The sequence below is a fragment of the Calonectris borealis genome, chromosome 7 (genome assembly GCF_964195595.1).
Source record: "Calonectris borealis chromosome 7, bCalBor7.hap1.2, whole genome shotgun sequence".
Lineage (NCBI taxonomy): Eukaryota > Metazoa > Chordata > Aves > Procellariiformes > Procellariidae > Calonectris > Calonectris borealis.
Window position 1 is genome coordinate 27,448,419 of NC_134318.1, and position 18,308 is coordinate 27,466,726.

Below are 18,308 nucleotides of genomic sequence, written 5' to 3' on the forward strand. Positions count from 1 at the left end.
ACAGGTAGTTATTCATTTTTATATATATACCTTCTTTCTAGATCTTATTGCAAATTAAGAGCTTCACAAACATTAATTAATTAATCTTCATAATGTCCTTGTGAGAATATGTATCATCTTCTCCATTTAGAGGCAGAGACTAAAACACAGAGAGATGAATGACAAAACCATTAAGAAAAGTTCCTGCAGATTTGTTTGCTCAACTTGAGATGTCCAGGCCTCCATTTGACAAAACTAGGCTCTAATTTTTTATTAAAATTGGCCATGACTTAGGAGTATAAATACTTTGCTGGATCTGCCCTTAGAGACTCATGATATGGGAACCTGGGCAATAAAGTGGGAGAATGTCAGTCAGTGCCAGAAGATATGAAACCTCACCTATCAAACGGCTTCAGAAACACTTGCCTCTCTCATGTGAGCCCATTGCACTAGATATTCATACGGAGCTTCTCTTCCTTTCCGTCTATGTCAGATGATGTCTCATGCACTGCCATGTAGGTTGTGTGAGAGTTTAGGCCCTGGTAGTGGAAGAAGCCAAGGGGATGTGCTGAAGCTATTTCTATTCAACTTCCTTGGTTAACACCCTTCATGGCTAGTGTATCTATTATGTCTACTTGGGTATTTTGCAGATGAAAAGGAATTTACATATTGGCAGTACAGTTGCAGTTTGCTTTACCATGACCCTGTAAGACAGTCTCAGCCAGCAGAGAGGACAGAGAAACAAAAATGCATATACCAAAAAAAAAAAAAAAAGAATTCAAGAACTCAAAAAAATGTTTAGAGAAAATTCAGAAGAAAGAGAAGGGAGTTTCATTTACATAGAGATAACTTATTTGTCTCTTGGTGAGCTGGACCAACTTGAAGAGCCATTGTATCTAAGAAGCAAGAGAGACCTTGCCTTTTTTCCCCTGTTTTGTTGGACTGGGAGCTGTTGGAAATCAAAGAGAGAGATGATTCTTACAGTGCATTCCATGCTGCAGTTTAGCTCTATTGACTTCTACTCGTGCTCAGGCTTAATGAATAAATAACTTAAGCCAGGGTAAGGAGGTACTCATGCTGAATGTACTTCTGAAGGAAAGAAGTAAGTAAAATGTAGAAAGAAAATATATTTATTAGCACTTCTTAAAGAATCTATCTATATTTTTAAAAGTTTACAAAGAGCATGGATCTCATAGAGAGAAGACTGTTTTATGTTAATGCTTGGATAGAAATAATAGGAGAAATAATACTCATACTTTGAGTATTTTCTATTTGCACAATAATTTTATCCCTTATTGTGTTCCCTACACAAATAGGCCTTTCAATTCTGTTTCCACAGTTAATTTCTAGTGGTAAAATGGCTGATACTCTTGTTCTGAGCAATTCATTGTTACCTCATTTTTCTAGGCATTTGACTACTCTGGCGTAGAGCTGTTAGCTGAAATTATTTTGCAGTTCCAGCCTACTGAATCAAACACAACTGCTTCACCGAGCATTGCAGTACACCTTTAGAAAGTCAATTACCATCAAGATGTCCTTCTGCCTTTCAAAGGGGAGAAAAGAACCATTAACCTATCAACCCTCATCAAGACAAAAAATTCTGATAACAGCCTATATATGACAATGCCATTTTATATAATATGAAAGTGAAATGAAAAGTAAAGCATGCAAAGATAATGATAAGTGCTGTACCCTTAAATTGTCACGTATTTAACACCCAATTCATGTTATATTAGTATCAATGTTTTATGACTGTCAGTAGAATCACCTTGAATTTTAAATAGAAAATATGGATTTCTTTGGTTTTACTTGATGTAATATTTCATTAAGCCTGCCAAAGGAACTAAATAAAATGACTAGCAGGAGAAAATACATTTTAATTTGGATCGACTGTGAAAGTCACTGACAGGGGGTTCTATGTTCTCCTATGACTAAATTTTGAAATAATATTTTTTAAAAGGAATTTATGTCAATCCTATATTTTATTATGACAGTCATCAACACAACTCCCTGAATCCCACTGTGTTTTATGCATTGTTGAGTTTGACACTTACTTGCTTTGTAGGCAACATTTTTTTTGTCAAGAAGAATGCTTTTTCTTCTGCAGTAATTTTTTAAAATTTCAAACAAACCACTCAAGTCCTTCTTTGGTAATTTTTACATCACCTGAAAATACACTATTTTCAACTGTCACTTTTGGAGAGTTTATTTAGAGGTTATTTATTCACTACTTGGTATATTTTTGGTTTTAGGTATGAAATCTCTTTGCTGTATTAAAAAGAGATATTCTGAGACCTTATTTTTTATTATAGGCTATATTGCCAAGTTAGAGCTGAATAATTTTGATTGCATGAGTTTCACAGGCAATACGTGAAACTGTCCATTTTCTAGAGAATAATACTCTTAGTTTTATTTTCTGTTAAGTTCTTTCACTGTACATGCACAGAATGATTCAGAAGATATTCATGACCAAGCAATCGATGTCATGAAGATAGGGATTTTACTGGTAGACCTAGGTGGCTTGTTCTTAGATTTGCTCAGCCGAGCATTCAAGACAGATGTGTGCAAACAGACAATGAAAAGAGAATACAGGAACTCCTGGGAAATATCTCCAGGGAGGACAAGTTAATTCTCTTCTCCTAAATTCATGTCGTCTTTTCCTTTTTCTCTTATGTAAATCAATGATCTTATATGAAGGGCAAGATTTTTGCCCAAAGTGCCAGAAGGAGCTGAAATTGTTTAGAAGAAAGAGAAAAATACAGGAAATACTTCAGAGATGTACATTTCCACAAAACCTACATTGTTAATTTGCACATTTTTTTTGCAAGCCTTGTATGTTGTGATGCAATATTAAGTTCCTATTCCAGAGGGCAAGTGATAAAGAATCTCAGCTTTCTCTGTTGAACTTTTATGTGGGCACAGAAACAACTGAAATCTGATTTCCTACAGATTTTGTCTTACAATTGCCTTTGGTGTCTAAAAAGGTACAAGGTCCTCCTGAGATTTTTCCCATAGTTATGCCATCTCTCTATCATTTCAGCTTTCCCTTATTTTGAGATATTTATCTTTGTCATTCACCTGCCCACCTAGTCACGTGAAACTTACGGGAGCTTAATGATCTCTATCTCAGGTTGACTAGCCAATTATCAGACAAGGAAAGTCTCAAAGACAGTCACATACTTAAACAAACTGTTTCTTTAAGGAGATCATAATATAAATAAGAATAAATTTCCATTTTTCCATTACAGAAAATAGGCAAATTTATAGGCAAAATGTGAAAAATGTGAATTTTAATGGTTCAAAAACTAGCAGACAAACAGGAATCTTAAACTCACTGTTTTCAAAAAAGTCTTGTTTTTTACACTAATGCCACAATTTTTACTTTAGTTTACTGATTCTTAAATGATGAATGTTGGCATTACTACTTACAGAGAGAAAACAGTAGCAGGAAAGCACAGCTCCAACCAGCTAAAAAGCATTTTTATGTCTTCTGCTGGCCTTGAAACATTTCAAGCATTTTATAAAGCCTGTTTGATTGATACAGGCCATTAAAATAATGTGTTTAGGAAAAGTAATGTTGCCCCGTGAAATCTGCCATTTCTGCCAAAAAAAAAATTGCCTTTCTTCAATAAAAATTAAAATTACAGTTTCACACATAATTGTATGTAAAACTGCTGAATGCATCAGCTGGTTTCTGTCACATAACAGTAATTGGGTGTTACTGTTATACAGAGTATCTCAGAAATACTTTAAAATTATACATGTTTTGGCCACCATATAACATACATATTTTTAATATTTAGTAGATTCATATTTAATATATTCATATGTCCTTATAAAGTGCTTTGTTACGAAGTTTACAGAAAAATGGTAAATTTCATCTCTTTACCTAGATTTGTTCAGCATATCCTATGCATATTCTTAAATGATACCCACCCACAATACTCAAGACATATTAATATATGGAGTATTAAAACTTCAAAGTATTAAGGCATTCTTACTGTTTCTGAGGATTTTATCAATAAGGTAATAAACCCCCCATCTTTAAAATATTGTTAAGGATTAGATGCTACATCACCAAAATTAAACAAAGTTAATGTTTCAGGCTTCTGCATCTCTGGTTTTACAATTATGTGCTAATCACAATTTACTTCTACCTTCCATCTATTTAGGTAATTGGGTTTATTTTCAACTGCATGTATCTAAAATCTAATCACACAGCTAGAGCAAGATGTAACCTCAGGCAAAGTGAGAGAACAAACAGCCTTGTTTAAGACATGAAGAAACCACACACTAAATAAAAATAATATCATTTTGATTATTAAATCTTCTTGGTGTACGAGAAGTTTTCGGTCACAAACCCAGAGGGCCATTTAAAATCGAAAAGCATTTACGCAGAAGATCCATGGAAACCAGAAAACACTTTCTGTTGAATCTTTCCAGCTACCAAGCTTTTGTCATTGACAAATCAAACCCACACTTTTAGAGAAAAGATGAAACAGTTTCCTGAAAGGAATTGTTTCTGATGTGAAAAGCATACAAGCAGGTTTTGAATTCCTCTGAAGTCCATATTCAGTGCACAGTAAAGGAAGGGACTTCGTGCTTTGTTTTGGTTCCCATTTTAAAATATTTCACTTAATTTTTTTTTAATAGCTCTAATATTTTTAGGGTTTGCCACAGGTTGTGAGTTAAGGAGGGGTCATCCCTGAAAGTCAAGAAAAATTAGTACCTCAAGCATCAAAGACATGATTTTCAATCATACAGAATACTGCTTTCAATCATAAAGAAAACCATACAGAAACACTTTCAGGTGAAGTCGGTGCAAAGCACGGGTGTTATCCTAAAATACACCCTAGATGACTTGACATATCGATTCTGAAGGTACTACATTTTTGCTTTATTTACCAAGACTGCACAACGAAAAATCTAAAAAAAAAGTATTCTGTGTAAGGTGTCTGTACAAGTTACACGGGGCTTTTTCTTTTTTTGTGTTTCTACCCTTATATTGTCTTTGTTCACAAATACTTGCTGAGAAAAAATATTTCAGTACTTATACGGAGCAACCGAACAGAATAGAGTGCCTGCCTCAAGAGTTAACTTGCACTCCACAAAGACTAGACTTACCAAAAACTTATGCACCAGAAATTTAAAATGGGAAGCTGCAAAACATAGCTCAGGTAAAAAACCCAAACTATCAAGATGAAACATTTCAATTTTTTTCCAACCAGAAATTCTTCTGAATATCTATTACCTAATCACTTCTAAATATTGACTTTAATTTCCTTTTCAGAATAAGAAGACATATCAAAAATGTTGGCGTCTCCCATGAATGATAATTCAGTTTTACAGCCAGCCACATTTGGAACATGTATATATAGTATAAGCAACCACTACTCACACCTCAACGGACTCATACAGAAAGAAAACATTAGAAATCCAAAACCTATTAATTTGATTGTCTGTGAATAACTGCTCTCCCTGACTTGGTAATTAGATGGTATTCCAACATTTTTTAAAGCACATTTTATTACTTCCTATTATTTTTCACTTAGGAATCCTTAGTAATGACAGCTTCATTTTCATGTATTTCAGCATTGTAGTATATTCCTCAGTTTTGCCATTTGAAAAAAAGCTGCATTTCCTTTTCTTCATGGCTTAAGTATTAGCTGGACCAAGTAATTTTAAACCCATGTAACAATGATTAATATATTTGTATATTTTTCTAGAAGAATAACAACAGTCTTCACATAATTGAATACATCACATTTTTGTAAGGGCATAACAAAGTTCCCTATCTTCTTAATGCTACACACATTGACTGGTCAGTGTACATGGACCAAGGTGAGCAAAAACTACTATTCATAACAACACGCTCTGAGGCAAGAAACAATTCAAAGCTTACTTTGGTATGGTGAACTATTATGCCAAGTGAACCTGCTTCTTTAAGTGATGGTGAGCGAAAACCATCTGTGAATACTCAATAATCAGGTGCCTGGACTCTCTTCTGTGATGGGGAAGACAGATTCTCTTTGCTTGAATTAGGTGATTAAGGATCAGCCACCACACCTGAGTGCTGTGAGCACTGGATGTTCAGTATTCCGGTATTAGTACAAATGGTGCTAATTTCCTTATGAGGTAGAGATACTTTTAATTTGCAGCGATGGAAAATCACTTCCATCACAACTCTATTTTATTCTTATTTCTGCAGTTTTTTAGAAATCTGTTAAACTTCTGGAAAGGCTGAAAGATTTGGGACTAGAGAATCAGAATCAGAGTCCTCATGGACTGCAGCCATCACATGATGAGTTTCTTTTGCTATCACTTATATTCTCTCATCAATAGTTTAAATATACTACGTGCAATTTGATGAGAATTACTTAGAATCATAGAATCATAGAATCATTAAGGTTGGAAAAGACCTCTAAGATCATCGAGTCCAACCGTCAACCCAACACCACCATGCCCACTAAACCATGTCCCTAAGCACCTCATCTACACGTCTTTTAAATACTTCCAGGGATGGTGACTTTAACACTTCCCTGGGCAGCCTGTTCCAAGGCCTGACCACTCTTTCAGTAAAGAAATTTTTCCTAATGTCCAACCTAAACCTCCCTTGGCGCAACTTGAGGCCGTTTCCTCTCGGCCTATCACCAGTTACTTGGGAGAAGAGACCAACACCCACCTCACTACAACCTCCTTTCAGGTAGTTGTAGAGCGCGATGAGGTCTCCCCTCAGCCTCCTCTTCTCCAGGCTAAACAACCCCAGTTCCCTCAGCCGTTCCTCATAAGACTTGTGCTCCAGGCCCTTCACCAGCTTCGTTGCCCTTCTCTGGACACGCTCCAGCACCTCAATGTCCTCCTTGTAGTGAGGGGCCCAAAACTGAACACAGTATTCGAGGTGCGGCCTCACCAGTGCCGAGTACAGGGGCACGATCACCTCCCTACTCCTGCTGGCCACACTATTTCTGATACAGGCCAGGATGCTGTTGGCCTTCTTGGCCACCTGGGCACACTGCCGGCTCATGTTCAGCCGGCTGTCAACCAGCACCCCCAGGTCCTTTTCCTCTGGGCAGCTTTCCAGCCACTCTTCCCCAAGCCTGTAGCGTTGCATGGGGTTGTTGTGGCCGAAGTGCAGGACCCAGCACTTGGCCTTGTTGAATCTCATACAGTTGGCTTCAGCCCATTGATCCAACCTGTCCAGGTCCCTCTGCAGAGCCTTCCTACCCTCCAGCAGATCAACATTCCCGCCCAGCTTGGTGTCGTCTGCAAACTTACTGAGGGAGCACTCGATCCCCTCGTCCAGACCATTGATAAAGATATTGAACAGGACTGGCCCCAGTACTGAGCCCTGGGGAACACCGCTCGTGACCGGCCGCCAACTGGATTTAACTCCGTTGACCACAACTCTCTGGGCCCGGCCGTCCAGCCAGTTTTTTACCCAGCGAAGAGTGTACCTGTCTAGGCCGTGAGCCGCCAGCTTCTCTAGGAGAATGCTGCGGGAAACAGTGTCAAAGGCTTTACTAAGTCCAGGTAGACCACATCCACAGCCTTGCCCTCATCCACCAGGCGGGTCACCTGGTCACAGAAGGAGATCAGGTTGGTCAAGCAGGACCTGCCTTACATTAACCCATGATACTTGTGTTTATAAACATGCTATTTATATATTTTACATTAGGTAGCTATGAATTTTAACTTTACATTATATACCTATGAATTTTAGTGATGTTCTGTTAAACTCATGGGGTTTTTTTCATGGGATTAAGAGTGATTTTTTTTGTGATTTATTTCAGACTAGGTTACAAGCCTTACATTTCATGATTGTGGTCCATTCAAGATGACAGCTAAAAGGAAACAGAACTAGGATCAGAGAAAGAAATAAGGTCCTTAGAGATTTTCAAAACTTGACTGGATGACACCCTGAGCTAACTTTTAAGTTGGATCTGCTTTGAGCAGAGAGTTAAACTAGATGACTTACAGATGTTTCTTCCAAACTTATCATTTTTATGATTCTGATTAACTTATTATTCACTGTTATTTTTTCAATCTTATGAGGGTCCATCCATACCAGCTGTCAATGCTGAGAGAAGGGCTCTTTAGACCTACTGCTCTTCTAGGTTATATCACACTGTAAATTGAAACATATGCACTACTCAGAGTAGACTGATTCACAGGTGAGTGAGCATAGCTTGAAAATTCCTATAATTAGAAGGCTATGTGCCTGGAGCCAGACAGAGTTCTTCAGAAGAGTACAGTGCATTATTAAAATGTAACTGAGATAGGACAGGATTGAGGACAGAAAAAGACCACACTTCACATCCCATCAACAATGCCTACATCTGTGACTGTAGACAAGATTAGTTGCAACAAAAGAAAAATTTATGCTATGTATAAAATCTATTATTGTATTAGATAAGTTATACATCTATGACTTATGTAAGTGTTCCCACCGACTTTGGTCAAGCTCCATATGAGTGAGATGCAGACTTGCATGATTTTGTACTACACAATTACATTATTCTTTTGCAGAAACGAATCTATTCTCTAACGAATTTAGCGAAGTTTCATCGTTACAGTTTGCAAGAAGGAAAAAGCTTACTTTTCCATGTTTGTTTTCGAGGAGAAAATCTTATAATAGGATTTATGCAATGTTATCCACTTCTACAACTTCCAATTTATCATCTTGACAGATACCCAGGTAGCCAAGAACTTAAAATTTTACCAAGTAGGTGTTATTAAATGTAACAAGCAGCAGTGAAGCATTAAAGCATGATGGAAATAACTTTCCCTCATGGTTTTAGATTGTTGGCTTCTTTCTGGAACATTTTCTCCTTCATATTCCATAGAATGTAATTCAATCTGCTAATCTAGAGGTAGCAAAAAGCATTCCCTTTTAATGCTATGCATAAAAGAATGATTATGTCTATTATCATAGACAAACTGTATTCAATTAATGACTTGACTCCACAAAACCATGGAAATTTATATTTATTGGTAAAAATTCAGGTTGACATTTTTTCCTTAATTCACCCTATTGAAAAGTAAGAAACAAAGGTACAATTGCATGAGTTCATGTGTCAACCCCAATTTTTAGCTTTAATGTTGAGGGTTTTTTCCATTGTCAGTTTTAGTCTTACTAAATTGAGCTATGGGAAATATTATATATATGATGATGGCATGAACATTTGCTTTTTCTTGTTGTTTAAAATCTGACATACACAGAAACCTATTTTTGGTGATCCCTATCCAGATTTTAACCAGAAGCAAAACCAAAGATTTTCTATCATATATAAGAAGGTCAAAGGGTTAGTTCCTAAAAAATCACAGCGTTTCTTGGATCACTCAGCCAGAAATGATCATGAAACTTTGAAAGAAAAGGACAAGCAGAGAGGAGAGTTATCTTTATAAATAAGTAATAATTGAGAAATATTAATTAAAAGCTAGAAATGGCATGTCATTTCCAGAATGTTACTGCATTAGTAATGTGGAAAAAGGAGATCTGAAAAGGAATGAACAGCAGTCATTGCCGTCTTCACAAAACTGTAAGAGCATCTCGTTGCTTAACTTTCCAGGTCAAAAGGCTGCCTAGCTTTGCTAGGTAAGATAATTGTTATTGGATTTGGCAATGCCAGAGCCTCAGAAAGAAGTGAAGTGTTCCTTCTAGTTGGAAAACACTCTCTTAAATGCATGAAGAGGGAATATAGCTAATTGGTTGCTTCTTCAATATCCTAATGGAAGACTAAAAGTCTATATGAACAAACAAGTTTAATGTCATTCTTATATGAGACAACAACAAGAGTATGATATGCCACATTAAATAGTCCAAAATGCCTTACATATGAATTACAGCCAGCATGGGGTAGCTATTCTGAAAGTAGCAGTGGTAGTAATTTGCCTGTGATTTCTGTTCCTTATCTTTTTGATTCATGAGAACAAGTTTTATTGATATCAGTAATCCCAGAAATCAAATTCCAAAGTGGTATGCATAAATATTTCTTGGAAATGAACTCTGCCTGTATAGGTATTTTTTTTCTGGAGATGTCTGTAAACTCATCTAATATGAAAAAGAAGCAAGATCCTATGACTAACCACTCATGACTCATAGTTAGCAAATATGACAAATTCAGGGACCTTCCATAATCAACCTATAAAACAAATGATTGCAAAAATAAAAGACTGGAAGATAAATTAAAGGAATAATTATATCTGAAGAAATTGTTATCTGCTCAGAGATTTATAGGCATAAATTTGTGGATAATGTTCTTGGTGAATTACCTATATCTACTGACGTGACTACTTGTAATAAGCATAGGCATGTTGGAACAGGGAACTACTTCCCACATTCCATATATTTTCCACAAAAATCATATAGAATATTTGAAGGTAAATTTCCGAAATCTCCAATTTCTTGGCATTGCTCATAAATATTGGGAAACAAACAGAAACGATCTTCAGCAATCGTAGTTCTCCTACCTCCTAATCAATAGATAAAACAATAACTAGGTACCTCTCATAATCAATAGATAAATAAGTCAGGTATCTCATGGGGTCAGGTTTTCTTTCACAGAAAACCTAAGCCAGTGTTCACTTTCAGATAAATGGTTAAAATCTTGAATGACACCCTGAGTACCAAGTGTGATTGAATAATAACGGCATCAACCCTTTATCTGAGTGAGTACTCAATCAATATAGGCATAAAGTTTAATCTGGACATTCTATTTTGCTAATGTATATTAAATATTATATATTTAAATTCTTTTAATCTGTATCATTAAAATTCCAGGATATTTACCAAATTTTATTTGTAAGTAGCAATAAGCAATAATTTCCATCTATGAACCAAAATCTTCCTGTGATTATATATGTGTAACTCCCAGTGATTCACTGAAAACTTGTTGTGGGCATGGACATTTCAGAGCAGAAGCTGGCCTAATTTTTTGTTATGTTTTATATAGTAACCTAGTACCTGAATAAAAATACCTGGAGGATCAGCAGTCAGTTTCTACAAGACTCATAACATTTCCAAACACTGAAGGCATATTTGGAACACATTAGTTTCAAAGTCTCTTCTGTCAGAATTTGCTTGCATAATAAAACACAAGAGTTCTTACAAGATCAACAAGGCTGTAGGAATTCAGCATTAAGTAAAGGTTTGAAAAATGAGAATACTGTTAGGAAAAATGCTTGTTTTAAGAATAACAGAATTGTAGGGTGGGAATGAACATCAAGAAGTCATCTAGTCCACTCAAAAGCTCAGAGGCAGGGTCACATTAAACATCTATCATGACTGGCTTGGGTTTATCTAATCTATGTTAACAAATTACTTATGAAAGAGTTTCCACAGCCTCCCAGGTAACCTGTTTTAATTGTCAACTATTCTCATAGTTTAAAATCTTTTTCTAATATCAACCTATTTACCCCTTATTGCAACTTAAGCTTATTATTTATTGTCCTGTCTTCAATAATTTCAGAGAGTTTTGTTATTAATACATTTTAAACCTCTTATCAATGCTGTTATTAACACTCATAACCAGCAGTGAGGGTCCACAACTTTCAAATGATTTGAGTTCATGTATTCCTTCTTTATTCATGTTTACAACTGTCATTGCGAGTGAGTTAGAAGATTTCTTTAAAAAGTTTAGGATAAGGGTTTCAAACAAAATCACATGACTCCAGAAAGTCAAGCGGTAAACAGAATATGAAATATCATGATTTTTCTGATGGTACTGCACAGATATTCTCTTTTTCCTTTCCCACCCTTTCAATTGTGGAACTTCTCAAGGGGTGTGTCTCGCCAACAGGGAGGTGATTTACTACCCCATTAAGAAAGATCAGGAATAGGGTTTGAACAGAAATTACAGAAGCTAGATAAGGATAGATATGGATTTTTAAAATACATGATAAATTTTTTACCTAACTTGAGTTTGCTTGTCTCTTACCTTGCTGCAGGCCAGTGTTTTCCCTTTCCATTTCCTTTATTAGTATTATCACCATCTCAGATGTCCTCATGACTTCTCCTTTCCTGTGTTAGAGTCTGTTTGATCTCTTTGAGACTTTCTACATTTCTCCCAAGGTCTGTATGTTGGTCTGCACTTTGTTTCAAGACCCATCCTTTGCTTAGTTTTCTTTAAAGCTTTCTTTGGACATATTTTGTGTCATTTTCACAGTGATTCCCTATTTTATCCTGAGTCAAAATTTCGTTTCCTGATGTATCTCTTGAACTCCTCTACTTCCCAGTTTCTATACTTTCAATCATACACTGAGTTTCTCTCATTTACAATGTATGCTGTTCTGCACAGGCAATTGTTCAACTGCCTCTGTAAAACACACATACTCATAGCACTTTATCATAGTGCAAGACAAAGGCTGAAAAATCAGAAGATCAATAATCAGAAAATTCAGAATACAAATTCTGAATACCTTGGCTGTACTAGAAGTGTAATTTTTCCATGGAAAAATATAAAGTTTAAAGTGTTCAGTAGAAACAGCAGAGAAAATACTATGTATGTACAAAACCTGTGCTACAGATAAGACCTGCCTTCCCTCTAGTATCATTTATGAACTACCATTGTAAGGAACCCCACAGTAGGTAATTTTGAAGTAATTGATCCAGAAAATGTTACTTTAACCCCAACAGTCAATGGCTGGCTTTTAACCTAATGTATGAGGGCTCTATCTACTTTGGAGGTGATTCTTACTATGTACCTGATTCTTTACTCAGAATACTAAAATTATAAAAGTTACATAGGCAAACTTTAATTTCCCAGTCTGCATTAACCTAGCCGCTGTGATTCATTTTTCTGTTTATGTTAAAAGGAAAAGTGATGATAAAAGCAAAAGGCAAAACTCTGAGGCATTGCTGTATGAGATGTAGCTTTGAACAATGAGCTGTCTTTCACTCTACAACTCCTGCACTTTGCTCCTGAAGATTATTTCACTACTTTCAGCCTTAGGAGTTGAAGGACAACTACTTTTATAGAATTTTGAAAATCAAATTAAAAATACTCATTCATACCCCTGGAGGATGCTAACTTTAAACATTCCTACTTTAAAATTGTAAGTGTGATTTTCTCTTTAATGTCTTCTGATTTGGAGTTTTTAATGAAGACTGAGTTGAAAAGAAAAGAATCATCCACATTTCCGGTAATGGGCTTCAACTATTTAGGATGTACAAGGCCAAGGAGATCAATGGAAGTATATGGAATGTATTTTTCCATGGTCTCCCAAATCAAAACCAAGTGAATTAATCTAATGCAATATTTCCTCCCAAGACTTTTAAGCCCTCTTTCCAAACAGGCATAAACCAGAGATTATCACATATATTTGGCAGGAAGTATGCATGGAATGAGTCAGGTCCAAAGCTGAATTTACAACAGTTACAGTTAAATATGCTGCAGCATATTTAATTTAATATGTGTATCTGTAGATTTCACCAGTCTTGTTTGTCCAAGGAATATATTTTTATTTCCTTGAACTTTTCCATTCGTTAGGAAAGAAAAATATTCTGAAATGTTAAAATAATGCATTTAAAACTATCATTGCTAAAAACATTTATATATGCATAAAAAGATATATTTGGGTTTTATTGCTAGTTTATTTTAAGATAACTCACATACTTTTTATTGTTATTATTTGCTCTTGGAATCTAATAATATCTTTAAGCCAAAATTACTTTATGGAATAGTGGCAATGTATTGGTAAATGCAATAACCTGATAAGACCTATGCCATGTTGTAATTTAAATGCATGGTGGTTGTACTGTGCTGCAGTTATCATAGACTACTGAATAATTCTATATCATACTAGTTGGTTGCCTGCAGTGTTCTAGTTTTGGTGACATTGCCGTTCATTAGTCTGCACAACGTACTTCACAATTCTGCATGTCTTATGTTTTCTCGCAACATCACTGTTTTCATTACAGGTAAGCTGAATGGATATAGACACTCACTTAAAAAGAGAGGTGTCCTGTAACAAGCTTTAAGTTCCATCTTTCTCACATAAAAGTTTTCATAAGAAAGAATTTGTATCTAATGTGAATCTGGCTTTATTTAAATAAAACAAAGGATTCATTTTTAAAGTTTCTTAATAATAAATGAGTACAATCATCCACAATTAAAAGTCAGATAGCCTTTTCTGTAACTGTGGTGAATATTATTTCATGCAGATGGGAATGCTTAGTTCTTTGTCCATACTATGGCAATAGACACATTTGAAATTTTTCTATGCACTTTTTTTTACAGCTTTTTGCATAATCAAGTTTAATCTATAGGACACCAAAGAATCATTTGAGAAAATACTAGCTCTTTCAAATCTGATAGTTTTCTACAAAGCCCCCATTGGAGTTTGAATATATTATCTTCAAAGATTTTTAGAACTTGCAAAATTTCCAGTCAGCATTTTACATTTTGCCTGGAGCAGCATATCAAAGCATGGAGCATTTTATCAAGCTTACCCTACCCTCTAATTTATCCTCTACAATTATATATATGACTAGCTCGAATTCTAGAAAGTGTTGAGGCAAGGAATAGTGTGACAAGAATTCTGAATTTCCAGGAAATACCTAGATGTGAACTCATGATAAAAGCAGCTGAAAATTCAACCTAATACAGTTCTGCAGATTAGCATGTTGCAGATACAGCCTTTCAAATCTGAAAATATTATAGGAATCATTGTCTCCCTGAAGCTCACAACTTTGCAAGCTTGCAAATGCCGTAACTCATGTTGTTGACAATTTCTAAGTCCCAAGACCATCATTCCCTAATTAAATGACCACGTATCACTCAGATGTTGTAATGTTCTTTTTTTGCTATGTTTGTCAATAGCTTTAGAACTGGGGAGAGTTTCAGTTAAAAGTCTTGATACGTGACTTGCTATGCTCTTTAATAGCTTGTTTACAAGTAATAAGTTGACATACTTTTCTTTTGCAATAACCATAAACCATTTCTTTTCATCTATGCTAAGTGGCTGTGATACTGTTCTTTAAATAAAGATGATAAAACTTCACCTTCTACCTCAACATCTCTTCAGGATTTCTACTCTGGGAAGTGTCAACATCGTGTGTATCTTGCCTGTACCTTAGCTAATGAAGTTATGGCAGTAACAAAATCCTTTTTCAACTTTGATTGTAACGTACTCTTGAAATAAGATCAAATCAGAGAGGAACCTCTGTTCCAGGCATCATTCACTTAAAGCATTTGATAGTACATTCAGGTCATACTTGAAGAACAACTTTGCCAACTAGAAAATGAGAAAAAACTTTTGAAATACATCCAGTTTGAGTCTTGATTCAGAAGCTGGATGAAGTGAAACTAAAAGTAAAGCAGGTGGCTCTGTTACCATTTTGCTCTTAATAACACAATAATTCAGTCACTCACCTTGAAGGTGGAGAAGCAAAGTTCTAATCACTTCTCTTGTTTGATTCAGAGTAGGCAGGAAAATACCTCCACACTATGTCACCATACACTGGCAATCCAATGCTGTCTGCAATGAATATTTACATGGCCTATGCAAAGTGCAACAGCTTTCTCAGGGTACTACTGAAATATATTGCTACTGTGAATCTCCTTAATATTTGAATATTTTGTTTTTACGGAAAATGTTCTTGTGTGGAACAATTAATTCAAAGCTGAATTAAACATTTTGTTTGACCTAAGATAATTTTTTCCCTATATGATGGAAATGCATTTAGCTTCAGGCTGAAATTGAGTAAGAAGAATTCATGAAAATGTTTCCCTTGTCACCATCTTATACCCTTTTCCACTGCAGATCTTTCAGTTACATTGCTAGCTAGCAATAAAATGGCTCTGGCTATAATCCATAACTCCATCTGACCATGTACCGGCCTTTTAAGAGTGATCATATTAAATAGCTTGTAATATCAACAGCTTTTATACCTCAGGTGGCAGAATCTTTCTGGTCATTCTGGCTAAGGTCCCAGCATTACAATTCTTTTTTGTTTGGTTGGTTTTGGGTTTTTTTTTTTGAGAACTTGCCTAAATTGGTGGGCTGATAAGACACAATATAGTCTGGCTGATAAGATCAGCATTTCTGGTGGTACTGTTGTATCATTAGCTGTGTCATTTTTGAATGTCAGGTTATTAAAATCGTCTTCAGGATACAGAATTGTTCAAAAGATTAGCTCTATAATTAAACCATACTAAAATTTTGAAATGGCTCTTATCCTTAGATTATTTTAATATCCAGTATAATAACATACTAGCTTATTTCGGTGTTGAATATAAGCCTTATTTTGGTGAATAAAACTAAAACAATAGCTGGAAGAAAACATGGCTTCTCTTACATCCAATTTTTATCAAATGATAAAATTTTAAAAATGGTATTTCAGCAATATGGCCTTTCTCCTTCCTGGGAAATATGATAAATATTGAAACAAGAAACAGGGGAATAACGATTTAAACTTCCTGATGACTGACTCTGCTCAATATTCTGTCCTCTAAGCAAAGGATGCAATTGAGTATTTAAATTATAGCCAACTTCCTTGGGCGTGGTATGGCAGATTTTCAGTGAGACTGTTGGCTTACTGTACCATGGTTCATCCAGCTGGTGAAAACCGTACTCGCAGGGAGACATCACTTTCACTAGTGACACAACTATGTCTATGCTGATAGTAAAGAGTGAACTACAGAGATCTCCTCAGGGCTTCCGAGAATTCTGCCCTGTGGCATTTCCCATTTATTTCAACATACACAAACTATAGAGAGTTGTTAAGGAAAACGCAGATAACCCCTTGGGATAATCAGGCCTAAATTTAAACTTTATAGAGGAGGTTTAGTATGTTCACTGCGGGAAGGAAAAATGGGCTTCCATGGATGAAGATTAGAGAAATTAATATTTAAGGGCATACCATAAAGAAGAAAACAATGGACTGTAATTGATGCTTTTCATCTGACCTCTTTCTCTCTCCCTCTCTTTCAATCATTATTTGATACAAGACGACATGAATTCATGAGAGCCAGTGCTAATGAAAAATGCACTAGAACTTAACTGCATTTCAGAGCTGCTGGTGTCAAGGGGACAAGTAATGTCTGTGTCTGTCAGAATGTAAATTAAGACACTTCATATGATTCACACTCAAGATCCAGAAAAGAACATGGCCAAGAAAATGACATGACGACGTTTAATAGAGAATTTGTTATCTTGATCCAATTTTGATCCCCCGTTACACTGCTATTATGCTGCAATAAATTATAGGCAACTTGTTATAACTGATAAGGGAAATTTTCTAGACCCTGAGAGTAACAAAGATCATTTTCTGAAGACCCTTTCAACCTCAGAAATATTAGAAACCATTAGTTCTTTTTATTCTAGGGTTTTTCTCTGGTAAAGGACATAACCGTTCTTTAAAAAACTAAATATAAGTCATCTTTAGTCTTTATTACTGGAGTGTTTTTAGTATCTCCATTATGGTGTAAAAACATCATGTGCCAATTTTCAATGACATCATGAATACTGTTGTGTGCAACTCAAATTCAGGAAATAGCGTGCTTTATTGGTAACTTATTCAGTAAATTGCCACATCATCAATTCGTGATGGAAGTCACAACACTTCCAGCCAGGGTCTCTTGGGACCTACAGTTAGGCAAATGCAGCAGTACATAGCAGTAGATCCATTTGTGCCCATGAGTTGGTTTCCAGCTTGTCAGAGTTCAGATCAAGCATCTAAATGTTCATCCTGAGACAAGCAGGGTTATCACTGTGAGCAAAGCACTAAGCAGATGCCATTACCCCTGTGGTATCATGAAAGTCTGTAAAATCTCCTCACTTCGAGGCAAGAGGCTCATCACAGGATTTGTCTACACAAACAGAAGGAGAGGGTTTTCATGGATGTGAAAATTTAGCACGGTTTCTCCTTTTTTCAGTGAAAGGATTTAACATAATTCAATGTCACAAAGATATTTAGCTACTGTTTAGCTGGATACTACTGATTAATGTTTGGGTAACTGAGAGAAATAATGAGCTAGGGAATGACTGTGAAGAGCTGCTGTCACATTCACAGGAGAGGGGGAGGATGCAAGTGGAGCACTATCGCATCTTGCACAGGCATGTGATCAGGGTGTAGGTTGTTAGTCATTGCTACACCATAAACACAACCCACAAGGAAGACCCCTGTTGTTGCTACTCCAAGACATCCCTCAGTACTCTGCAAATGTATGGATGATGTACAGATACTTGCTCATATACAAACTCCTACAGAATAGCAGACACACACACACGCACATATGCACGTACACATCCATTAGCAGACATTGCAGTTCAACCGAACCACTTCAGTTCTCACCTACTATTTCTAGGTCTGCTCTGTGTGCAAGTTA

At 35.9% G+C, this 18,308-nt stretch overlaps 1 protein-coding gene across 1 annotated transcript in view; it reads right to left on the reverse strand.

Annotated features, from left to right (window-relative positions):
- ADGRA1 (adhesion G protein-coupled receptor A1) overlaps nt 1-18,308 on the reverse strand; it is a 156,892-nt gene that overhangs the window by 13,450 nt on the left and 125,134 nt on the right. The window lies entirely within an intron of this gene.